General features: G+C 40.9%; 1 protein-coding gene across 3 annotated transcripts in view; it reads left to right on the top strand.

Annotated features, from left to right (window-relative positions):
• LOC308669163 (calcium-activated potassium channel subunit alpha-1) overlaps nt 1-27,485 on the top strand; it is a 463,457-nt gene that overhangs the window by 140,616 nt on the left and 295,356 nt on the right. The gene's annotated exons all lie outside the window — the stretch shown is intronic.

Genomic DNA, 27,485 nt, shown 5'->3' with positions numbered 1-27,485 from the left:
TTGCGCTGCAGGAAGAGGACCCAAAAGCAAACTAGCCAGATAAATAAACTCAAAATTGTTAACGAAATGTTTCCTGGCCTTTCTTTCCAGGTTCAGGAAAGAGAATGATGCACCCATCAAGCAAAATAAATAAATAAATATAAATCTCAGTTCGCCTTTATGATTTGCCTGCGGGCAGAAAGATGTTTCCTTCTGTATATAATTGGCCATCTAAAGTTATTTTTGGAGGGAGGCGAGTGCTTCAGAAAGCAGAATAATTCAGCCTAATGAATAAGTCTGCAGTCAGCACATCACACTCGATGTTGTGTTCAGCTTGCCGACCAGCTAATCCGTTCCCATTTCAGCTGTTGTGAGAGAAGCCTTGTCGAAGGTAACGGATGATAAGCGAGAGAAAGTTTGCGATGGAGGTGCCATAAATTGAAGTGAGAGTCCAAAGATAATTTTAAATATGACTTCGGATTCTCCCCTCCTCCATATTTCTGGTTCTTCTGCACTCCATGGTCCTGGTGGGAATAATAAGGCAGATAGGTGACCTTGTCAGCAAAGCTTTAGCATCCCATCTTTTCCTGTTCATCCTTTCGATTTTGGACGCTTCCAGATAAAGCTATTCATTAAAAAAAAGCACACGTTATTTGTGAAATCTTCACACGTGTGTTGTAGTCCTTCGTGCAACTTTTCTGTTTTTTAAGAATACACATTAATTGGGCATTTACACAGAGAGGTTGAATCAATGAAGCTTTCGACATCCATCTCTAACACACAAATCACTATTATCTGTCCAATGGAAATTCCATGTTTTTAATTGGATATTTAAATTTCCCTTTTCTGCCTAGTTATTTAAAGGTAAAGGTTCCCCCGCACATGCGTGCTAGTCGTTTCCGACTCTAGGGGCTGGTGCTCATCTCCGTTTCAAAGCCGAAGAGCCAGCGCTTGTCCGAGGACATCTCCGTGGTCATGTGGCCGGCATGACTAGACGCCAAAGGCGCACAGAGCGCTGTTACCTTCCCACCGTAGTGGTCCCTGTTTTTCTACTTGCATTTTTACGTGCTTTCGAACTGCTAGGTTGGCAGAAGCTGGGACGAGTTACAGGCGCTCACTCTGTTACACGGCACTCAGGATTCGACCCGCCAAACTGCCGACCTTCTGATCGACAAGCTTAGCATCCTAACCCACTGAGCCACCGCGTCCCTCTTAGTTATTTACAAAGGAGCATTTAAAGAATTATATTTCTGCCAATTTTAGCTTTTTTTTAAAACCAAAATAATGTGTTGTTCCAAATCAATCCATCCACCCTCCTTCCCATCCCTCCATGCATCATGTTAATATGATTTTTAAACATTTTAATATTTTTTTTTTATTTTAATTCCATTTATATCCCGCCCTTCTCCAAAGTCTCAGGGTGGCTTACAAGCTTAGCAGTAGCCTTCATTCTATGTATATGCCTGCTTTCACACACACCCCAAGCGGCATTATTACAAAGTCAGCTTAATTGCCCCCAACAATCTGGGTCCTCATTTAAATGTTTAATATTGAAATACATAATTTAAATCATTTGAAATCACACATTTTAAAAGTAGTTTAACTGCAGCCAGCATTAAAAAGTGGACTTTGAAGCAAACTACCTACCATCAGTGACCACGATGGTATGGATGTGACTTGCTTCTGTCTTCTACCATCAGGTAGTAGATGGGTTGCTGGAGCAAATAAACCATTCCTGTCCTCTTCAAAAGCAGAGCCATGTGGAGTAACCTAGTCATGAGGTGAACATGAGATAAGTCACTGTCTTCAGGGCTTCCCAGCTCTCCAGTTGGTGAAGCAGCTGAAGTGGGGCCAAGTAGCCTTTAGCCATGGCTTTCATTTGTTCCTGCAGCAGGAGATCAGATTGTGAACGTACTCCTTCAAGGAGCATGTGACCCTGTCAAGAACTCAAACAGAAGTCAGATTTATCGCAGATAAGCGGTAACCATGGACCCGGATCAGCTTAGGAAACAAACATTTACAACTACCAAGACCACACCTCGAATACTGCAGCCAATTTTGGTCACCATATCACAAAAAAAGATGTTGAGAGTTTGGAAAAAAAAATCAGAGAAGAACAACTAAGATGATCCAAGGCCTGGAGAATAAAACATACGAAGAACGGCTGCGGGACTTGGGTTTGGCTAGTCTAAAGAAAAGAAGAAATAGGGGAGACATGATAGCCGTGTTCCAGTATTTGAGGGGCTGCCACAAAGAAGAGGGGGGTCACATTATTCTCCAAAGGATGAAAGGGCAAGACAAGAAACAATGGTTGGAAACTGATCAAAGAGAGAAGTGAACCTGGAATTAAGGAGAAACTTCCTAACAGTGAGGACAATCAACCAGTGGAATAGCTTATCCCCAGAAATCACGGGCGCTCCATCACTGGAGGTTTTTAAGAAGAGACGAGACATTCCCATTCTATCAATGGTTGGAAAAAATGAGATAGGGAGTAAGAACTTAACTTTTATGACTAAGCAAACATTAACCCAGACAACACGTCGTCAGAGCAAGAACATCCGATGTTAGCAGCATTGAACGTTATTCATTAAGCACAAGTGAATTGTAATGACAGGAAATTGAAATGGTCTAGGGCAGGGGGTCTTCAAACTTGGCCCTTTTGACTTGTGGACTTCAACTCCCAGAATTCCTCAGCCAGGCACCGCTGGCTGAGGAATTCTGGGAGTTAAAGTCCACAAGTCATAAAAAGGCCAAGTTTGAAGACCCCTGGTCTAGGGAGTCTCCTGCTAGAAGACCTGCAAAGTCCCTTCCAACTCCATTATTTTATGTTTTATGTTCTATTTCCTCTGGGAAACAGAAAAAGTAGGAATAGTTTGCCATCCTCACCCCGCCCCCCTTTCGCTGAAAACAGGGGAGGGAAACTTCTCTCTCTTCCGGTAAACAGAGAACTTGGAGGAGAAATGAAATATTGTTTCACCTGGAGCTGCAGATGGAATAAGATTTTGCAGGGACCTAATTTTGTCGTTCATATTCACTCAGTTCATAGCAGTTCACAATACCGTAGCTGGAGTTATCCGATAAGTCTCGGGATACGTTGCCAGCTTAAACAAGGATGCTTTGTTAAACTGAATTTGGAATAGTTAAGGGGATGGAAGCGACTGGAACGCGGTTTTAATTAAGGAGTCAATGCAGGTGGAAATAAAAATAGAACATGTCTTCATGGAAACTGTTACTAACAGGAGAGGCTGGTGGCACGTTTTCAGAGTAAAATTGCCTTTTCTCAAGAGGCGTTAGCTTTTGTGAGCTGTAGCTTGCTTTATGGGATAATGAAGATTGTGAAGGGAAGGCCTTTTAATAAAATATGGCATTCTGTAAAAGTGCTACTGGAGTCCTTTTGATTTTTGGCTACCCTAGGCTTCCATGCCTCTCTTCCTATAGGGTCATTAATTAATTTATTTATTTATTTAATAATATTTATATACCGCCCTTCTTCCGAGGGACTCAGGGCGGTGAACAGGGCAAGAATAAAAATACAGGTAAAAAAGGATTAAATATATGCCCACTAAAACCAGTAAATACAATATTAAAACCCCAATAAAACAACAATAAAAAAACCCCACCAATCCCCCATCAGGCCAGGCCGGCTTGTTCGAATAAGAATGTTTTTAGGTCGCGACGAAAGGAGCGAAGATCGGGCGCTATCCGGAGCTCAACCGGTAGCTGATTCCATAGCTCTGGGGCGCCCACAGAGAAGGATCTCCCCCTGGGGGCCACCAGACGACATTCTCTGATCGGAGGCACCCTGAGGAGGCCCTCTCTGTGGGAACGCACAGGGCGGAGGGAAGTTGATGCCAGCAGCAGGTGCTCCCTAAGGTACTCCGGACCCCTGCCATGTAGGGCCTTAAACACCATTACTAGTACTTAATGAGGAGACTTTGCTTTATATCTCTCTGTATATGTATATATCATCATCATCCTAGCCCTTGTCCATCCACTGCAGGACGAAGGCCTCTTCCACATGTTTCCAACCGACACGGCCCTGAGCTTCCTTTTGCCAGTTGGGCTCACCAAACTTGTGGATGTTGTTGCTCCGTCTTTTTTTAGGTCTCTTGTGGATTCTTTTGATCAAGTGGGATCTGTTCTGTGACCGCCTTGGTCCAACTGCCCTCAGTTCTTCTTGCTGTGTGACCAGCCCGTTTCCATTTCCATTCTTTGACTCTCTTGGGCGTCATATACTTTTGTTTGTTCTCTCATCTATCTTGCCTTGCGATGCCGAGAATGTCTCTTTCCATACATATACATATACATATACATATACATATACATATACATATACATATACTGTACATATACATATACATATACATATACATATACATATACATATACATACATACATTTATATGTGTGTGTGTGTAGATAGATAGACAGACAGACAGGCAGAGATAGATGGATAACTAGCACACAGATAATTTGGGTAAAAAGAGAGAGAGAGAGAAAAAATTAGTACATAGATTTCTAGATAGGTAGGTAAATAGATAGATGATAGATAGATCGAAGATGTTGTTGTTGTTGTTGTTAGCTGCGAAGTCGTGTCCGACCCATCGCAACCCTATGGACAACATTCCTCCAGGCCTTCCTGTCCTCTGCCATCTTCTGGAGTCCATTTAAGCTCACGCCTCCTGCTTCAGTGACTCCATCCAGCCACCTCATTCTCTGTGGTCCCCTTCTTCTCTTGCCCTCAATCTTTCCCAGTATTCGGCTCTTCTCCAGTGAGTCCTTCCTTCTCATTAGGTGGCCAAAGGATTTGAGCTTCACCTTCAGGATCTGGCCTTCTAAAGGAGATCAACCCTGACTGCTCTTTAGAAGGCCAGATCGAAGATAGATAGACACAGAGAGACAGAGACAGACAAAATGATAACTAGCATACAGAAAATTTGGGTAAATAGAGACATACACACATGCATACATACGGACAGAAAACTAGTACATAGATTTGTAGGTAGGTAGGTAGGTAGGCAGGCAGGCAAGCAGGCAGGCAGACAGGCAGGCAGACAGACAGACAGACAGACAGAGATAGAGATAGAGACAGACAGATTGATAACTAACACAGAGAAAATTTGGGTACATAGAGACAGACAGAAAACTAGTACATAGATTTGTAGATAGATGATAGATAGATAGATAGATAGATAGATAGATAGATAGATAGATAGATAGATAGATAGATAGACAGACAGACAGACAGACAGACAGACAGACATCTTAATGGGTGGGCTTCTTGCTCTTGTGGTGTGGTTTCAAACTGAATAGCATAAATTAAGCTGGTGGGACCCATTATGAAACTTACTGTCTGTTCTCTAAACAAATTCATTGCTAAAGAATGTGCATATTGGAGAAGCAAGGCAGCCGGTGCTTCAGAGAAAGACGATTCTTCTGCTGTAAAATTTCCTTCTGCTTTTCGAAGATCTTCATTAGTTCCCCTTGTTCATGCTGTGTTTCCTAAAACTGGGCAGCTTGTAGAGACATCTGAGTCGCATGTAAATAACACAGCGATGTGTTGAGGATTTTAAACACTCCTCTTTACCTTGAAGGAGATTGCAAGGTTACTTTGAGTCTGCTTGAAGCAGCAGCCTAGGAATTAAATATTTAGTGCCAGTGGTAAAAAAAACAACATGTGGTGGATTGATTTTGAATATGTGAGCTTGAGCTATAAAATCATAATCTTTCTGTCTGTGGCCTGGACTTTCCTTGTATTGAAGAAGAAGAGTGATGGTTATGTGGTTTAAAATCTTAAACACAACTTTATCCTTACATTGCACAAAAAGTAACTGTGGTTCTCAAGGCAGTGGTTACTCCCTACTGAGTATGGAGTATCAAGAGTGAAAATTTGGCAGCTAGGTGCTTCTCTATTTTCATTTTGCCATTATAAGGAGTGTTGTTTTGAATGAGTTAGTTAGAGAAACAAATATTTGCTGAGAGTTGGCAGTATGGAAACCTTTCAAGGAAGGTGTGAAGGTGTGAAGAAGAGAGCAGATGGCTCTCATAAAAAGAGAGAATTTGTTTACATGAGCTACATGAACATCTGGGAGGGCTTGGCTGGGAAAGTCATTGTGATATGCTATGGTTAGATGCCTTGGGATTTTAAAGTTAGTTTTCCTTTGCCTATACCAGGGGTCAGCAACCTGAAACAGTGAAAGAGCCACTCAGAACCGGTTCCCTCAGAAAAGGAAAAACTGGGAGCCGCAAAAAATGTGTGCGCATGTGTGTACATGCGTGCATGTGCATGTGCAGAACAGGGTTTGACTGAAGAGTGGAGACAAGGCGAGATATGCACCTACCCTGCATATTTGAATTGATTGGTTGAACTTTTTTAGCCCCACTTTTTTTTGGGGGGACTGCACATGGCAGAGGACTGGGAGCCGCAGGAGATGGCTGAAAGAGCCGCATGCGGCTCCGGAGCCGCGGGTTGCAGACCTGTGGCCTATACCATGCCATGTATTCAATAAACCAGTACATTTTTCAGACATGAAAGCAATCCTGGACTTTATTTAGCTATTCAAGCTGGAAGTTGACAGATGCTACCTCATAACCATCTCCTTTACAGACGTCTTTAGTTTTTTTTATCTTATAATATCATATGGGAGGGCATTTGAAAAAAAAATGCTTTCTTGGTGTTGCTTATTTCTACTGCACATATTAATGCACATTCTTTAAATGTCTGTGGAGCTTCTCAGCGATCCAAGTCTTGGTTGTCCCAAAGATGCTTTTTCAAAGGGCAACTACACTTTTTTTGGGTGTTCTCCTTGAAGATGTTCTGCTTTTCATCCAAGAAGTGAGGAAGCTTCTTGGATGAGAAGTGAAATGTCTTTAAGGAAAAACAAAAGAAAGTCTAGTTGCCCTTTGAAAAAGCACTTTGGGGAGTCTTTAAAATATAAAGTGTAGACTCTAAAGAAAAAGTCTTGCTTTCCAACACTTTATTGTGCTCATTTTAACATAGGAAATCACCCCAAACTATGTACGATCAAAGATGGTCCTAAAAATCACACTATTTTGAATTGCTGATTTCAATGTTCTAAGTAGTAATATATTACGGTAGCTTTGGAAAAGAGCTGTGAAAAGTACAAGGGTTTTTTGTGTGTCTGTGCATTATATAAATAACTGAAGCTGATTCACGTATGGAGACATAGGGGGAAAATCTATCAATTGGGTCAGCCCTGAAATTGATTAGTTGACATATAACCAATTGATCAGATGTGAATGAAATAGTAAGGTAACAACCAACTCACATCTTGGTGTTATTTAAGGTAGCATGTAGATCTAAAAGCTATGTCCCAAAGGTGTTTTTTTCAGGAGGCAACTTGACTTTCTTGTATAATAATAATAATAATAATAATAATAATAATAATAATAATAATAATAATAATAATAATTGGAAGGAATCTTGGAGGTCATCTAGTCCAACCCCCTGCTCAGGCAGGAAACCCTATACCATTTCAGGCAAATGGCTGTCCAGTCTCTTCTTAAAAACCTCCAGTGTTGGAGCATTCACCACCTCTGGAGGCAGGTTGTTCCACTGGTTGGTTAATTGTTCTAACTGTCAGGAAGTTTCTCCTTAGTTCTAGGTTGCTTCTCTCCTTGACTAGTTTCCATCCGTTGCTTCTTGTCCTGCCTTCAGGTGCTCTGGAGAATTGCTTGACTCCCTCTTCTTTGTGGCAACCCCTGAGATACTGTCTTCTTTTAGAGAGTCGTTGAGGCCACTTGGAGGTTTATCTGTGTCTTCAGGGTCACCTGAGTGGTGCAAATGGGTGTGGAGCCTTCTCGGAGCTGCTGAAAGGACTTTGTTGCAGACTGGAGATAGGTGGTCTCATATCCCTCCCCCTCTGTTGAGGGAGGGCTGTTCAATTTTGACCTAGATGGGTTCTTTGGCCCCTCTTTCAACCCAGCGATCCCCTCTGTCCAAACTCTGGAGTTTTCTGTCTTTAAAAGAGTGGCCATTGTCTTTTAAACGCAGAGGGACTGCTGAATCTTGTCCTGCTCTCCTACGTTATGCCATGCTTTTGTGAAGTGGTTGTTTTGTTCCCCCAGTGTACAGATCTGCACATGGCCCACTGCATTAAGACAGTGAGACATTAAGACAACATTGCTCAGTTGTCTTTGGGACCTGGATGACTGAGAATCTCCATAGACTTCTAAAAACTTAAATACATATTCATCAGAAAATTAAACTTGGCTGCAGCTCTTCTTTTTTACAGAAACCTAGGATTTTTCTTGTTTTTTTTTTTTTTCTCTTTTGTTCTTTTTAGTTTTGTATAATCCCTGAACTAAGCAATTAAGATTCTATTGAGACCCTTCAACCAGATTTGGGAGTTGACTTCTAGCGTCTTCTCGCTTGGCGCCACCACTTTTCTTTTTTTTTCTTTTTTCTTTTTTAAATTTTATTAATTTTATTATTTAAAAACATTGGACACAGTACCAGCGAGCTGACAAACCTTTTTGTCTACAATGTTTAAATATATATATATATACATGTATATATGTACATCAAAAATACACTTAAATACACTTAGATTACAAATCGATAAAATACCACAATATTTAAAACAGTGAGCTAGTCTGTAAAACCTAATAGAGACCTTTCTTTTTATCCATCCAAAGATACAATTTGTTCCAAATTCTATAATAGTCTGATTGATCTTTATTCTTTAATTCCAAAGTTAATTTGTCCATTTCAGCGCAATCCCAAATTTTCCTAATAACCTCTTTTTGTCCTGGGATCTCATTCTTTTTCCATTTTTGCGCAAATGATAATCTAGCTGCTGTGATAATATGGATCGTTAAGTATAGCACATCTTTAGGATATTTCTCTTTCGTGATTCCCAACAAGAAAAGTTCTGGACTAAACTCCAGATCTTGATTCAATATTTCTTTCAGCCAAATCCAAATCATTCTCCAAAATTTTTGTGTTTTACTGCAAGACCACCACGTGTGGAAGTATGTTCCTATCTCTTCAGAACACTTCCAACATTTGGGAGATGCTGTTGTGTACATTTTTGCTAAGCGAGCTGGGGGAAGATGCCATCGGTAAAACATTTTAAATAAATTTTCTTTATACGATGAGGCCAGTGTTATCCTTTTATTTCTATCCCAAATTGTTTGCCAAGTATCTAGGTCGATGTTATGTCCTAAATTGTTAGCCCAGGTCAACATGGGGTCTTTCACTTGCTCTTCAAACAGCTTATATCCCAAAAGTAATTTATAAAAATTCCTTATTTGTTTAGAGTCCGGTCCCAATAATATTTTGTCCAATGCTGTTTCAGAGGTATATATCCCCCATTCATTTTTATCCTTCCTAAATCTCGATTGGATTTGTAAGTAGGCCCACCAATCGAGTTTTATACCTTGTAATTCTAGTTCATTCCTAAGTTTCAATTCCCCCTCCTCATTCAGAATATCCTTGTATGAGATTATGTTACCCAAATCAAACAGATTTGGGTAAACTATCGATTTTTCTTGTTGATAGCTATAAAATATGTAAAAAGGCCACAGCTGTAGATGAGTTGTTGAATGAGCAAAATTATGAAAAGGACTCATTATAGAATGTTATTCTTAGGCTAATTTAAAGACGATCTAGAATGTAGGGAGAAAAGGTGCCATGTAAAAATAGTTGCACGATCAAACTTTTTAAGTGTGGAAAACGTCCATTAACGTATTCTTCTCTTTCCAATGTTTTAAAAATTTTGTGTAAATTTTTGACCCAAAGCTCAAGGAGATACTTGAAGGAGAAACCATTTCTGGGAACTTTGAGTTCTTTATGAAAATTAGCAATGCCTGAAATAACACTGCTCTTGGAAGGAGTTAAATCCTTCTTAGAATAGAACAAGTTCTAGTGACAGTCAAATAATTGTGGTCGTAAACGTCTACAATTAAGATTGCTTTAGCACGGAGGAATTCTTTGATCTTGCCTTTGTTGCTGTACAGAAGCATTCCTCTAAAGGTTTTATTGCTGCAGAATAAAAATTCTTAATGCTTAATTATTACTTGACCCAATGTTAAGCTGCCTGCATCACGGTGCTTTTCACAAACGTTCACTTTATCATGTATTCATTCAGGGAAAACAAAATATTACCAAGTTACAGTTGCCCAGGATACATATATACAGAAACGAGTGAGACAAGCCTAACTCAATCTTAGTTGTGTGGTGTAGCACTAAATTGTTACCCCTTATTCCAACACAACCTTAGGTTTTGCTATTAGCTCAGAGAGGTCGCAAGGCACGCAACTGGGAAGAGAGACAATTGTCGTATCAGTGTAATTTCTGCTGACTCAAGAATGAACGAGAGTCACCTCAACTCTGCAGTTCAGAAAGCTGAATGAACATGTAATTACCGGTAGGTATTACAGGGAACTAGGACAAAAAATGTGTATATATTTAATATTGCATGTATTAACAGCAGCGAGAATGACATTTGCCCAATCATGGAAAAAATGAAGAAACACCGTCAGAAGAAGATATAATTAGGAGCATTTTGGATTGTGCGGAAATGGACAGGCTTACATTGCAAATGAAAGGGAAGGAAGATTCAGACTATTTCCAAACACGGGATAATATTTATAAATGGCTAGAAAAGCGGAATAGAGAATAGAAATGGAAGTTGTGTTACTCTTAATGTTAAATATGTGAAGCCAGACAACCACTTTGTTTATGAAGCACAAAAGATTTGCAACTCTAAAAACTTAATAAAATACTACATATATATATATATAGATAGATAGATAGATAGATAGATAGATAGATAGATAGATAGATAGATATAGATATAGATATATATATATATATATAGATATATAGATATAGATATAGATATAGATAGATAGATAGATAGATAGATAGATATAGATATAAATATAGATATATAGAATTCTATGTGGGGAAAAACCCGAATGACCAAAGATCGACATACAAACACCTGTGAAAACTTCAGAAAACAAATATATCTATATCTATATCTATATCTATATCTATATCTATATCTATATCTATATCTATCTATATATCACCTATCTATCTATCTATCTATCTATCTATCTATCTATCTATCTATCTATCTATCTATCTATCTATCTATCTATCTATCTAAACTAGGCTCGTCCCAAAGGTGTTTTTTTAAGAGGCAACTGGACTTTCTTGTTCTTCTTTGAGGGCTCCTGTGCAGGTTGTAGCAACACTGTGGATTGTGGCAAGGCTTGGCATCTGAAAACAGCAGGGCTTGAATGAATGAATGAATGAATGACTGAATGAACCTTTATTGTCAAAGTAGAACCATGTATACATTGAGATTGGCTGAGCCTCCCTTCGGTGTGTTGTGAACTAATTGCACAACACACCGGCCTTGCAAGTCAATTATGCATAAAGTTTATAAAAATTATTTCCTGTTCAAAAGCCTAACAGCCCGTGGATAAAAGCTTTTGTCTTGCGTCTCCTGGATATTTCTGCATCATTGATGAGATGGGGTGAATATGAATGTCTCTGAAATAACAGGGCACTGGAGAAGCAGCTGCCGTGTAGTTTCTGGATGCCCAGGATGATTGCCTTTCTGAGTAAAGAGATTTCTTGTACTTCTTGGGCCTTCCAGGACAGCTGAGGGAGGCTAATGTAACGGTGGATGCACAAGAAGCGTCTTTTGGAGTGACTGTTTCCTAGCTGGGGTGGAAAAGTCAATATCTTCTTTTGCTTCAGAGTTTGGCTGGTTGGTGGGAAAAGCGATGCTCCTTTTGCCTTTGTCTTTCAAGCCCAACTTCACTTGTAGTTGGGCCCAGAAAGTAACAGGGAGATAGTGATGTCCTCTTTCCATAAACGTTGGCAACATGCCGGGTTGCAGTACTCTGGGCTAATTACAGGTTGGAGTTATTTGCTGAAGCAACTACTTTATAATAGACTTCAATAACAGGAGGTGATTGGACTATGCGTAACTGGGCCCAGTTAATCACTGATGTATCTGCTGATATGCCAGCCAAAAAGTGATGAAAGGGATTATTCACCTGTGAACATAGGTTGACCTTTCTCCTGCTTCTGGGTCTGATCCATGGGAATGTCCATGAATCTTTATTTGGGCAGATCAGAGAACAAAGCCTGTTCTGTTCTGTTCTGTTCTGTTCTACTCTACTCTACTCTACTCTACTCTACTCTACTCTACTCTACTCTACTCTATTCTATCATTATTCTATTCTATTCTATTCTATTCTATTCTATTCTATTCTATTCTATTCTATTCTATTCTATTCTATTCTACTTTACTTTATTCTATCATTATTCTATTCTATTCTATTCTGTTCTGTTCTATTCTATTCTATTCTATTCTATTCTATTCTATTCTATTCTATTCTACTCTACTCTACTCTACTCTACTCTATACTATTCTACTCTACTCTACTCTACTCTACTCTACTCTACTCTACTCTACTTTACTCTACTCTACTCTACTCTAATCTACTCTACTCTACTCTACTCTGCTCTGTTCTGTTCCGTTCCGTTCTGTTCTATTCTATTCTATTCTATCATTATTCTATTCTGTTCTGTTCTGTTCTAATCGGCCCAGGCTCTAAATGCTGTCAAATTTTGCTCTAGTTGGCCAAGCAGGCTTCAGCCTCACCTGCCCTCCTTGTGAATTTCAGAAAAGGTAGAAAGGGAAATAAATTATGCAAAGTAAAATATGATTAGCTGCATAAGACATGAAAGCTGGAGAATCAAGCTTTTCTTGGAGAAAAATGTCTTCTCTCCCCTCTGCAGAGTTATTGAGTGTTTTTAGTGGAAGTTCACAAGGCCGGCTGACCGAGGAAGAATATTAAATTATGATTAAACTTTAAAATATTATCCATCTATTCACGATCACTAACTCTGTCTTCTGAAAAGACACACACAAGAGGACTTGCTACGAATGTGAAGTTTGCGCGTGCTGCCTCTTTCTCTCTCTCTCACCCGTACTTTTTTTAATAACAGCTTTGGATATGTTTTCTTCTCTGCTTTTCATTTGGTCAGAAATGTTTTGAAAGCAGCCAGTATTTCCTCACATGCTTACCTCTTACAATAAACAAGTAACAGGAGCTTTACAAAAACCAGCCACGCCGTTCCTCATTTTTGTGAGCCGGAGTGGGAAAAGCAAAAGAGGATATCGGAGAACCTCAGAGGCTGTTAAAAGAGACTGGATTCAAATATGACATTCCATATCCGTAACGAGTTTCATAATTTCCATCAACATTTTCTTTCCTTGATATTTTTTTCCCTCTCAGATGTTCTACCTACGGAACCTCAAAATTTCTCCCAAAGGTTTCTGTAAACACACAGCAATTAGGAACAGAATTGTCCATTTTAGATCCAATTGTTCTTCTGCAGCTGTGAACAATGATCTCAAATGTTCTTACTGGTGCTGAAGGGTTCTTGCAGCTGACTTTACTTTTTTACCAAGGAGGAAAAAGAGAGAGAGAGAGAGAGAGAGAGAGAGAGAGAGAGAGAGAGAGAGAGAGAGAGAGAGAGAGAGAGTGTTGTACAATTTCATTTCTCACCTGGATTATTGTCACAGTTCCTCACGAGGTTGCCCTTGAAAACTGGGGTAGGTGATGTCATCATAAAATTGTAAAATTACATGGCAAAACTGAGGGTGTTTCCTACATGCCATGACACATACGATGCCACTGTGATTGGCACTAAAGATCTGAGATTGGCAGTCAGATAACCAATGTTGTCACAGTGTGACCCAGGAAGAATCGGCCCATCCTATCTGCGTGGCATCATGGCATCGTGATACCATGATTTGGCCTCTTTTGGGGAAAAAAGATGGACTTGCCTTGCGATAAACTGTGGTTGCCTCAAAACAAAACTGTGATTCCCCCCCCCTCTTTCCAAAGCTGTGACACTTTCTTCTGATCTTTCCTTTTTAGCTTTCAATATTCTGGATGGTAATTATGATGAGAGACGCTTCCAGGAATGGCTGAAATCTCTCCAAATTGTTAATGATGCACCCATAGTAAATTAACCTTCTTGTGTTACTACTGCACAGTCAGTGATTATTAGTAGGATGCTTTGAAAAATGTTCGGAAGCAAAGCTTTGGATCTTATGCTTGTGCCAGCCCAGCGACTCTGATGACTAGCATTTTTTATGCAACCTTCAGTAAGAAACTGTGTTTTAAATAATCCACAGAAAACTTCAAAGTTCATATACATTTAGCTTCCTTCTTGATTCTAACATCCTCCTTTTAGGATTGTATCTTTATTTTTCATTTTGCATCAGTGGGATGTATTATCAAGCTACAAGGTTGGTGATAAAATGTCCTTTTTTTCCCGAGCTGCTGAAATGATACGGTGGGTTAGAATTAAGGGATATATCGGGGGAGTAAAGTTCAATGCCTATGAAGCTGCTAACTTCTACATTAAATACAGGATTCATTTTTAAAAATAATAATTTAAAGTTTGAAAAATAACAGTAAAAATAACAGAAGTGAATATAAACCGAAGAAAAAAGATATGAAAGAAAAAGCTAAAAGTACAAGAAAGAAAAATAGTAAAAAAGAAAAGAAAATAGAGAACTTTCCAGTTGTGTAATGATTCTCTTCCTTTTGTTGTTGTTGTTAGTTGCGAAGTCATGTCCGACCCATTGCAACCCCATGGACAACATTCCTTCAGGCCTTCCTGTCCTCTACCATCTCCTGGAGTCCATTTAGGCTCACGCCTACTGCTTTGGTGACTCCATCCAGCCACCTCATTCTCCGTTGTCCAATTCTTCTCTTACCCTCAACCTTTCCCAGCATTAGGCTCTTCTCCAGTGAGTCCGTCCTTCTCATTAGGAAGAGGTTGTGTTGGATCCTTCAGGATCTGGCCTTCTAAAGAGCAGCCAGGCTGGATCTCTAGGACCGACCGGTTTGATCGCCTTGCTGTCCAAGGGACTTGCAGGAGTCTTCTCCAGCACCATAGTTCGAAGGCCTCAATTCTTTGGTGCTTGGTCTTTCTTATGGTCCAACTTTTACAGCCATACATTGCAACTGGGAAGACCATGGCCTTGACTATACACACTTTTGTTGGCAGGGTGAGGTCTCTGCTTTTTAGTTTGCTGTCTAGATTTGCCATGGCTTTCCTCCCCAGGAGCAAGCGTCTTTTAATTTCTTGGCTGCAGTCCCTGTCTGCGGTGATCTTGGAGCCCATGAAAATAAAATCTGTCACTACCTCTGTGCTGCCACCACGTGGCTGTGTGGAGAAATCACAATGTGGGCAGTCAGACCCTCCTACCCTATGATGTATTTCCTCTTCCCTCCCCTTTCTGGGATGGACTTCTTCCTCCTTTGTCCCTAGAGAGTCCATTCTCCATTAGCCAGAAGACATGGGGTAACTTGCAGACTCAATATGCAGTTCCTGGGAATACTACCATTTTCTAACCTTGGGAACATATTGGGAATATCTTGGAAATGTTGTATGAATACCATCTGAATGCAACCACCTATTGTATTCCATTCTACACGGAATAAAGGTATTTCTATATAAAAGGTGTTTTCTACAAGTTCAAACTATCTGGAGAGATCTGTTAATGTTAAGGAAATCTGCTTATTTAGACCATAGAGGTCTTATCAAGAGATTAATTAAAGTACAACAGCTTCGATCCAGAATAGTTAGAAAATGGTAGTATTCCCAGGAACTGCATATTGAGTCTGCAAGTTACCCCATGTCTTCTGGCTAATGGAGAATGGACTCTCTAGGGACAAAGGAGGAGGAAGTCCATCCCAGAAAGGGGAGGGAAGAGGAAATACATCATAGGGTAGGAGGGTCTGACTGCCCACATTGTGATTTCTCCACACAGCCACGTGGTGGCAGCACAACCTCCATTTCTTCCCCATCTATTTGCCAGGAATTGAGAGGGCCGGATGCCATGATCTTGGTTTTCTTAATGTTGAGTTTCATTCTTAATGTTGAGTCTCTTCTTTTTATTAACTATCAAGTCTAATCTTCAAAACCATGAAGTGTATTTTTTTCTGTTGTATGTGAAAAGTCCATAAGTGGATTCCAGTCATCGGATATTGTCTTTGCCATAATCAAATTAGTCACCTTGGCCATCTCAGCAAATTCCATCTTTTTCACCAACCGTGCCTCCTTCTTTGTGCATACAATAAGCTCACTGCAATTATCATATACGAAAACTATGTTCCATGACCTTTTCCCATGACTTTATTGTTTATCTATCAATCCCAGAAGAAAAACGATTAGTCGTGATGATATATCAATCTTTAAAATACTCTGAATCAGTGTATTCATTTGAATCCACAATTTCTTTCCATCTTTTTTACATCTCCAACCGAGCAGGATAAAATCCCTTTTGTTGTTGTGCATATTTCCAATTAAACCTGAGGTGCCTTTATACATTCTAGACACTTTCTCTGGCTTTATGCATTATAGAATTTTTTTCAAAGATTATATAGCACAATGTAAATTTCAGTCACTTCAACCACCTATTTTCCCATTGTTCAAACCGTATATTATAAACAAGATTCTTTTGTACATTCTATTACTTCTACAGTTTCAAATTTCAATAAAAGTTTATACCTTTTAGCTACGACGTGTCCATCTTTGTGCACAATTCTTTTTCAAAATCAATACCACAGTCAATATCATAAACTCTCTTTGTCTGTTTTAAATCTTTCTGATATGAACGCCATTAGCACTTTATCCCTGGGCCACCCCCAGAGATTTTATTTTACATTTCCCTTGATGAAATTTTAGTATCTCACGGTAAGTTAGTCACTTGTGTTTGCCTGTTATTTATAATTTATAAAAGGCTTCTCGTGGCGAGAGCCACAAAAGCATTTTCAGAAATAACCCGCATTTGTATCTATTCCGTATTATCAGTATGGAACATGCAACAGAATGAATTGAAAGTTAAATTTACATCCAGTGTCAAAAAGCTAAACCGGTTCCGAAGTGCCAGGGAAATAGGATTCAGGCCTCACAACTGTGCAATACCTTTCATCAAACTAGGTGAAATTAAAAAAACAAAACACCACAAGATATTTTACCCACGTGTGTTAAATTCAGTGCTTGCTTGAATAAAGTGAGGTTAGAGATTCTCTTCTCGTTCTGTCCCAGAGGTGCTTTTACCTCTAAACGTACGGCCTTCCCAGTGGGTCCAAAAGTGGCCAGCAAATAATAATTTTTTAAGATGAAAGGAAGAGATGATTAAAGACACAGCCTCTAAGAAGGTTAAATTAAAACATTTTAATTAAGGATAGATTGGTGGGTTAGAGGGGTGGCATATTTGCAATTCTTAGCACCTCACAGTAATAAATATTAAAAGCATTTTCTTACATTTTCAATCAGTGCGTTAAGAGAACATCAGATTTTAGGACTCAAAGCCCAATTGGTCTTTCTTTCTTTCTTTCTTTCTTTCTTTCTTTCTCTTTCTTTCTTTCTTTCTCTCTCTCTCCTCTCCTCCCCTCCCTCCCTCCCTTTCTTTCTTTCTTTCTTTCTTTCTTTCTTTCTTTCTTTCTTTCTTTTCTTTCTTTCTCTCTCTCTCTCTCTCTCTCTCTCTCCCCCTCCCCCCCTCCCTCCCTTTCTTTCTTTCTTTCTTTCTTTCTTTCTTTCTTTCTTCCTTCCTTCCTTTCTTTCTCTCTCTCTCTCTCTCTCTCCTCCTTCCTTCCTTCCTTCCTTCCTTCCTTCCTTCCTTTCTCGTGCTTCCCAATGGAGCAGAGAGAGGATATAGTTTTCACTGACTAAAGAATTCCTTCTTATAACAATTAAGTACATTACCCACGCTCTTTTATTTTGGGAAGACTGAATGTTCACATTCTCATATTAACAAGCCAAGACTCTGTGCGGGAGAGGCCACTTTACACTTGAGCATCCCTGGTCATGGCCGATGATGCCAGGACCTCCAAGATCCTCTTCCTTAACTGGGCAGACTACAAGTCCCATCATGCCACCGATTGGGTTCTACATGTTGATGGGGCTTGCAGCGAATATATCTGGAGGGGCTCAGGATTTGGAAGTTTTATTTTAGAAACTTGGCCTCAGCCAAGGCCGACAAATATTGCAATGAATAATTGAAGAGTCTGAGAAGGTATAAAGCAGATGGGTCTGCTTTGGCTCAGGTTAAGCCCCGGGCACAAATCTCTTCCTTTGACAGCTCCACCCCTGAATTTCTTTTTGATGCATAAGCTTCCTTTCTCTCACAGCTTTGCTGATTTCCTGCACAAGGGCTCTGTGGTTGAAAGCCTGGTTTTGGATCCCCAGACCCCCTAAAAACTGGTCCTGGATGTTAAGGTGTCCAGAAATGCCAGCTTCCATTGGAAAAACCATTCCTTCCTTCCGCTCCTTCGCTCCTTCCGGCGCGATCTAAAAAACGTATCTATTTGAGCAGTCTGACCTGGTCTGATGGGTTAGGGTTGGGGTTTTAATACGTTTTAATTATTGTTTTAACCTTGGGCATTTATTTAATCGGTTTTAACTTTTGTGTCCTGTTTTTGTATTTATTGCCCTGTACACCGCCCTGAGTCCTTCGGGAGAAGGGCGGTATAAAAATATAATAAATTAATAAATAAATAAATAAAAAACATTGTTGTTGCTTTTTTTTTTTTATAAAGATTCTTTCATTTTTAAAAGACATTAATCCGGAACCTGACTGGCTGCTAACAAAGCAGCAGTTTTCAAGCTTCATATTTATTTCTGAGAAAGCCAAGAGCACCTCATTTCAATCCTGAGCTACAAATATTCTTTATTGGCAGTGCTAGATTCCTGCAGTTCCCGCCCTTTGGAAAGATGCCTGCTTGCCTCCCAAATCAAAGGTGGGCAACCGGAAAAGAGTGGTGGGCTACCTCACCAGGTTGACCCATCTTTTATTTATTTATTTATTTATTTATTTATTTATTTATTTATTTATTATTTATTAATTTTATTTGTATACCGCCCTTCTCCCGAAGGACTCAGGGCGGTGAACAGGGCAATACATATTAAAAAACAAGATAACAAAAATTAAAAAACGATTAAACAAATGCCCATGAATAAGTTAACACACATTAAAATAGATTAAAACAGATTAATAAAACCCAACCCCATCCCATCAGGCCAGGCCAGCTTGTTCGAAAAGGTAGGTTTTGAGATCGCGCCGGAAGGAGCGGAGGTCAGGCGCCATCCGGAGCTCCACCGGTAAACGGTTCCAAAGGTCTGGCGCGCCCACAGAGAACGTCCTCCCCCTGGGGGCCACCAATCGACATTCTTTGATCGGAGGCACCCTGAGGAGGCCCTCTCTGTGGGAGCGCACTGGACGGAGGGAAGTTGACGCCGGCCGCAGGTGCTGCCCAAGGTATTCCGGACCCATGCCATGTAGGGCTTTGTAGGTCATTACCAACACCTTGAATCTCACCCGGAAGACAACTGGAAGCCAATGCAGCTCACGGAGCAGAGGTGTAACATGGGAGTGTCGGGAAACTCCCAACACAACTCTTTTGACTGGTTATGCTTCCCTGGGCTGTCATATAGATGGATGCCCTCAGCAACTTTTCCAAAGTCCCCATATTCCACAGGGTCAAAATATTTTAGGGTCACCTTGTCCAATTTATGATTTACTTATTTTTCCCCCCTAAAGACCAAAATTTATGTCCATGTCTGGGTGAAAAGCCCCAGTGGAGAGCTGTAGCAAGTAAAAAGGAAGAAAAGAATTGCAGAACAGAAGTTGAGAAAAACTGCAAGGAAGACACGCTTTTTTATATTTTAATCAACATTTAGTTGCCGGGGACATAGATGGAATGGAACATTAGTGAAATATTGATCGCTCGGCGTAAGGTAATTGGAAAGCTTTTGTTCCTGTGACAAAGAGCACTTGGTTTGCATGGCTGCACCTAAAAATTGCTCAGAGCAATATAAAACTCAGTGAGCACCTTAGCTGTGAAGCCTTTTTCAGCCAGAAAGAGAAGTCTCTTTGATACTGAAATCTGGATTTCTTTACTTCTCGGTGAAGTAGTGTAATTCTTCCTCTTCCCTTTTCTCCTTCTTCTCGTCTATTTTTTTTTCTTTTTCACCTCTTCTCTGTGTTAATTTGCAATTTGGGAAGAAAAAAAACCATTGCTATGCAGATTAACAGGGTTAGGATTTCAAGGTCTAGAACACACACAAAGACACACTTTGTTAATACGCTCCATATATTTATTTAGAGATCTAGGTACGCTGGCCTTCTCACCTCCCATTTATTTATTTATTTATTAGATTTTTATCCCATCTTTATTTTTTTTTAATAATTAAAGCAAAGAACATATCCAACAGACCTTCTTCTTCCCATTTGGTGGCATGGTGGCACAGTGGTTAAAATGCAGTATTGCAGGCTAATTCTGCCGATTGCCGGCAGTTCGATCCTGTCCAGCTCAAGGTGGACTCAGCCTTCCATCCTTCCGAGGTTGGTAAAATGAGGATCCAGATTGTCAGGGGCAAACAGGCCATCTTTGTAAACCACTTAGAGAGGGCTGTAAAGTACTGTGAAGCGGTATGTGCTGTTGCTATTGCTAACTCTGCCCACTGCCAGAGGTTCGATCCTGACCGGCTCAAGGTTGATTCCACTTTCTGTCCTTCTGAGGTCAGTAAAATGAGGACTCAGATTGCTGGGAGCAATAGGCTGACTCTGTAAAGCACTGTGAAGTGGTGTATAAGTGCTATTGCTAAGAAGGAAGGAAGGAAGGAAGGAAGGAAGGAAGGGAGAGAGCTGTGGTGCCACAGTGGTTAGAATGTAGTATTGCAGGCTAATTCACTGCCCACAGCCAGCCGTTCGACCTTGTCTGGCTCAAGGTTGACTCAGCCTTCCATCCTTCCACGGTCAGTAAAATGAGGACCCAGACTGTTGGGGGCAAGAGGCTGACACTGCAAACTGCTTAGAGAGAGCTGTAAAGCACTGTGAAGTGGTATATAAGTCTAAATGCACTTGCTATAAGTACGCTTGCTATTGCTACACTATTTTCCCCACAACAACCCAATAAGATGAGTTGAGCTGAGAGAAAGAGGCTTGTCACCCAGCCAGATTTCACACTTAGGGCAGGAGTAGAATTCACCATCTCCTGGTTTGTAGGCCACCTGCTTAACTACTAGAGCAAAATGGCTAGGGGAGGGGGTCTCCTCAAGGAACACTTTTGCTTCTGTATAAACTGTCATGAATAAGCAGATGAACGGTTTGCAGATTATCTGGAATCCATCTTGTCTCAAATTGGAAAGTTCCTGCGCTCAGCCCAATTTATCATTCAAGAGAATTTCAGGAGTATCTTGAGGTTGACAGTGATTCATGACTCAAGATAATTGGAGCAATTCAGGGGAGGCTGGAAGAAGGGTGGGGTGTGAATGTTTGTGCAGCTCTGCCTCAGATAGTTTATTATCAGTTACTATCAACCCTTTTAAGATCTACCTGATCTTTTTCTATCTGAACTTTTAGTCAGAGCTGCCGAGGAAGTGAGTTTCTCCCCACCCCCCCACAGCTCCTCCCCAACCAAGCTACCTGTTGCTCCTCAAGCATCAAGGTTCAACAGAGAACAACCAAGCAACAACTGAAGCGCAAGGTTGTACAGGGACTAGGAGGATCTCAGTAGTTGCACCACGGAAAGGTCACCCCACTCAAATTCATTCACTGTACTTCGCGTGTAAGTTGGATGGGGAGAATTTGAGCAGGCAGATGTAACAATAAAAGGGGTTCCATTTTTAAGGGTTCTTCTGAACCCAACTGTGTTAAACTTGTGGATTCTTTTCTTAGGGAAAAAAAAGAGAGAGAACGTTCACCTGTGAAGTATTTTTTTAGATTTTAAACTGTCTTAGAACTGGGTTTTCATACGGTGTCTACGAAGTCTTACGTTCCCATTCTTTTTATTAGCCTTCGATTTCCTACTTAGGCGTCATTTCGTATGAAACTTTGAAAAGTTAACCTAACCCTTAACTGTTTTAAAAGGAACTCGGCTGCAGGAAATGAGGATCACGCTAACCAAGAGTACACAACTGTGGCACAATCTCACACCATCTAAATCCTATTTTCATAGCCATAGATGTTGAATACCTGGCGTTGTAACCTCCTTTGATTCCTGAGGCTATGATTGGGTGTTTGTGTTTATTAACTGTATATCTAAGCAGTTGACAGGATTTCCCTACAGAATTAATGTAATAGGATCTCTGAGTAGACTAAAACAATGATTCTAGAGCATTAAAGAGAAATCAATATTTTTGGCTGGCGACATCTACACAGGATGCTGACTGAGATGTAAATGTTAGTTTGCAATAGTGGTGAATATCTGTCTTAAATACCAACTTAACACGATACTCTTTATTCTGTTTGGAAAAGAGAGAGAGAAAAATAATAATCCTATAGATACAGGTAGTCTCTGTATCTACCTGTAGCTTTGTCCCATTTCATGACTTTTCTCACCACTGTTATTATTATTAATAATAATAATAATAATTTAATTTGTATACCGCCCTTCTCCCGAAGGACTCAGGGCGGTGAACAGGGCAATACATAATAAAAAACAGAATACAAAAATTAAAAAACCATTAAACCATTATGCCCATAAAATTAATACATATTAAAATTAAAACTATTTATAAAAACCCAACCCCATCCCGTCAGACCAGGCCAGCTTGTTCGAAAAAGAAGGTTTTGAGATCGCGCCGGAAGGAGCGAAGGTCAGGGGCCATCCGGAGCTCAACCGGTAAGTGGTTCCAAAGGTCTGGCGCGCCCACAGAGAACGCCCTCCCCCTGGGGGTCACCAATCGGCATTCTTTGATCGGCGGCACCCTGATGAGGCCCTCTCTGTGGGAGCGCACTGGACGGAGGGACGTTGACGCCGGCCGCAGGTGTTGCCGTAGGTAATTAAGTGAATCACTGAAGCTGTTCAGTTAGTAACCCGGTTGCAATCCAAGAAAATGTATGCTGGAGTATCTGCAAAGTATGTTCAAAATAATGCTGCAGTGGAGGAATGCATATTTATATTGAGCTAATGTCAGAACTCGCCAGCAACCTGTACAGAGAGGCAGAACTATCGGGCCAAAAGTAATCGTCCCTTGAAAAGGCAGGTCGTTCTTCTATTAACAATGAATTAATAGAGTGTTCCAAAGGAGTGGCTCTTATATTCAGTTTGATGGGAGGTGAAGGCACACCAGGTGAGGCAGGGTAGATTGAAAAGAGATTTAATCTACGTGTCGAGAACTTTTGTCACTGCACACCCAACGAATAGATTAATTCAGCAGCAAAGGGTAATGAGAAAGGGTTGCTTTGAAACTGTCTTAGTTGGATCTTATAAGTTAATATCTCAAGGGCTGCCACAAAGAAGAGGAAGTCAAGCTATTCTCCAAAGCACTCTGACTGGATGGTGGGGAATGGAAGGATTTATACTCCTTGCAGACAGCTGGTCATTTGCATCCTTTTTAAAGAGTCGTTGAAGCCACTTGGAGGTTTGTCTGTGTCCTCGGGGTCACCTGAGTGGTGCAAATGGGTGTGGAGCCATCTTGGCTGCAGGGATGTTTTCTGCCCTGGGTCCCTTCATACAACCATGACCTGGATGACTGAGAATCTCCATAGACATTGTTGTGAGATGGTTATTCATCAGTGGGACCTTTGAGTAAATATTGCTACAGCGAGGCAGAAGACAGTAGTACAAGGATGGAGAAGTGTTTTTTTTTATAAACAGGTCTTATTAATTTTCCAACTTTACATCAAAATGTCAAGATATTTAGAAAGCAATGTGGTGATTGGGTAATTAATAGCCCAATAACAAAATCATTTGTACATGTTTCAGGTTAGATCATCAAAAGTTCCCTCTCTGTTTCCCATAATTACTATATCACAATCAAGTTAGTACATTTGTAGTTATAGCACAATCAGTTGAGATATTTATCAATATATTTTTACTTATAATTATCATGTCCTCTTTTTAAATTCTTACCAATTCTCAATTACAGTGCTCCGATTTAGCCTTTATGATCCAAAGTATTTAACCTTCGGGTAACCCAAATTTCCCCTGTTTCATTACATAATATCCAACATATCCATATTGCTTAGTTAAATACATTCTTATTTATTTCACAAATATATTTCACAAATATATTCTATTTGTCATCTCATCACTTACTAATAAAATATCCTTTATGATCTCCATCCAACTTCCATATTATAATTCAAAACTACCGTATATACTTGAGTATAAGCCGACTCGAGTATAAGCCGAGACCCCCAATTTCACCCCCAAAAACTGGGAAAAGTTGTTGACTCGAGTATAAGCCGATCCGCTGTTCTGCATGCCTCGGAGGCTGGATCCGCGCTCTGCAAGCCTCTGCCGCCAGCAGAGGCTCGATCCGCCATTTTGCAAGCCTGAATACACAGGAATACCCTGTGTGGCCGCGGCTCTCGGGGAAGCCCTGGCTGTCCGCTTCCTCACTCCACGCTGCCATTCGGGGCCCGCGCGTTCCCCGGGCAAATCGCGGCGCCCAGCAGGCGAGGAAACACGCCCGTTCCAGTCGCCCCCCCTTCCCTCAGGAGACGCGAAGCAAGTGACCGCCCGGAGCTTACCGAGGACTTGCGCGCGGCCGAGGCTTCGGTACTTCCAGGATCGCGCGCACCTCTCCCAAGCCGCCGCCGTCCGGAGACCTGCCGAAGTTTGGGGAGGTTTGGGCGCCTCCCCAAACCTCCCCAGGTCTCCGTTCCTCCGCGCAGACCTGCCGACGTTTGGGGAGGTTTGGGCACCTCCCCAAACCTCCCCAGGTCTCCGTTCCTCCTGCCGAAGTTTGGGGAGGTTTGGGCGCCTCCCCAAACCTCCCCAGGTCTCACTATACACATTCACCCAGAAGTGACTCCCTCTGTCCTGACAGGGGATTATTCCCCTCCAAGTACATCTAGAATGGTAGTCAAAAGAATTGTTAAGTAGTTTTTACCTTTCACAAATCTCTTTCAACTTCTTTAGTTGATTGCTTTGGCATTCTTCTGCTACATCTGTTAGCTTTTGTATAAGCTTAGGAGGGGGAAAAAACAGATATGTCATAGACTGTACCAGCCACACATTCTGTTGATAAGTATTGCACAGATAGTCTTCAGGTTGTGACCCTAATGGAGACTGCCATTAAATAATGTTAAATGAACTGCCTCAAGTAATGACCAGCCATACGTATTCTCCTCAGTGCATTCATTAAAGAGTGCACTGGTCATTAATTGAGGGTGGGGGAGATCCTGGGAGGCCTAATGCAAGCACCAGCCCGCCTGCCTCAGGTCTCCCCCACCCCCAGATACTGGGCTTCAGCACAGCTGGCTGTCTTGCCAAAGAGAAACATCTGGGAAGGAAAACCCTGTCTTACCTCTTTCCCAATTCTGCCTCTGCCCTTCCTCCTACCAAGGTGTTCTGGGACTAGTTCCCTAGCCTTTTGGAGCTTTTGGTGTTCGCCCATCAGCTGTCTACGGGGAGGCAACAAAGCTGCCTCTCTAGGCTTTGAGAAAAGGCCCCTTGCACAAAAGGCAGCTTCAGGACGAGCTTCCAAAAACCCTTTCCTTCCTTAACGCCCTCCCCACCTTCCCCCAGAAAGCCATATTTCTTTTTTTTTGTTATTGAAAATTTTTATTGAAGTTACAATATTATCCCCTCCCCAACCCACCCCAGAACCCCTCCCCCTCCCCCATATTTCTTCAATAACAAAAACATAAAAAGCTGGTTGGGATGTACTCGCTGATTTCCCCCCCCCCCCTTTTTTTAGATGCTAAAACTAAACTCTCCCTCTGCCTTCCAACCAATATCCCTTTTTAAAATCTTACCTTGGCTCCAGATGGAAGAGTAGAGGAACTAAGCTAGTAAGGAGAGAATTTTTTTCTGCAACTTTTTACTCCTGAAGTAGTAGTAGTAGTAATAGTAGTAGTAGGAATAATAATAATAAATCCCTAAAAGTTGTGCCAGAAAATGGAGGACGCTGGGTCTTTGCAAGTTTTAGCTGTCTGTCAGACTGCCTGAAAAGGGCGGCCTTCAGGCAGCCAGGCGGACAGCTAAAGCTTGCAAAGACCCAGCGTCCTCCATTTTCTGGCATAACCGTCGGAGATTACTTTAAAAAAAAACACCAAAAAAAAAACTTCAGAGGAAAAACAGCTGCAGAAACATTTTGTCTCCTTGCTGGCTTGGTTCATCTACTCTTCAGCCAGGAGGGAGTCCAAGGCCTAGAGAAGGAGAGCTTTGCAGCATCCCTATGGACAGCTGATGGGCAGACAGCTGAAAGAAGCAGGCAGGCAGGGCGCGGAGGAACGGAGACCTGCAGGTCTCGGACGGCGGTGGCTTATACTCAAGTATATACGGGTATATTCTAATAGCTAATTTTCATTTCTCTTGTAAATCTAAATCCTTAAGTATTAAATCGAATAATATCTTTTAAAGTCTCCCCTTAGCCCATTAAGTAAAATTTTAGGCTCTTCCATTATAGATGAAAAAAAACCCCATTTTTTAAGTCTAACCCTGGCTTTTTTTTGTGCCAAGCAGGCTTCCATACAGTGCCCTTAAATCCTCAAATGGATCTCCCTTCATTCCTACACATGTTATTTGAATCAAGGGAGACGGTGGATGGAGAACTTTTTGATCTGCAGGTTGAAAGTGATCCATTCTAAGTGGGCCCATTTGTCCTGTAGGGCCATCAGTAAACCCTTCATATGGATTTTATCCATCTTAAAAGTCTGTTTCCTTAAACATTCTTGCTGAGTGGGAGAGGAGAGGAACTAGAAACTCTTGACTAGGTAAAGGTTTTCATTCTGGTGTGTCGAGAGGTTATATTTTAACTCTAGAACAGGTAAAACACTAGAAGAACTTTTTCTGAAGGAGAAATATTTGTCTGAAGAGGGGCCAGTTCCACAGAGAGAAATAAAAGAGAATTAAGCCATCCAATAACACTGGCTTTCTGATCAAATCATCTTCTGAGAATTATGTTTTTGAAGCAAAGCTGGAGGCTGCTAACTTGACTTTTTGAGTATTATTAGATGACACGTTTTCGAGGCTCGAGGGCTTCCTCTACTATAGTAGCAATTCTCAGCCAAATTAAAAAAAATACTCAAATTATATAAACAAACAGAATGGGAGCTACTGTATCATATTTGTAGTAAATTAAATAATTTCTACCTGTAAAATCGTGATTCCCTCAGGAGAGACGGAATGCTGCTTCCACATGTGGGCAGTAGAGATAAGATTATTATCACCCAAAAACTTCATTTGGAGATGATTTCTGAAATATTCTGCTTACTTGACTTTGAAATTTCAAAGTCAGTTTCTTGTTTTTCATAGTCCTACCCGAGTTCTGGATTTACGGTGACTCCGTTGCTTTCTTTCTGCTACGAGTAATTTCCACCCTACACCAGACCGTTCTTGTCTCAGGATTATAAAGAGGAGAAATGATACTTGAAATTACTCTGATTTTTATAAATGATCTGTCAAACGCTTTGAAATTGACCGAGCTTGGAAATGACAGCACTTTGAGTGTGTTGTAGAATTTGTGTTAT

Source organism: Vipera berus (genome assembly GCF_964194415.1).
Source record: "Vipera berus genome assembly, chromosome: 5".
Lineage (NCBI taxonomy): Eukaryota > Metazoa > Chordata > Lepidosauria > Squamata > Viperidae > Vipera > Vipera berus.
Note: the sequence above shows the minus strand (reverse complement) of the source record. Positions and strands in the feature narration are given on the sequence as shown.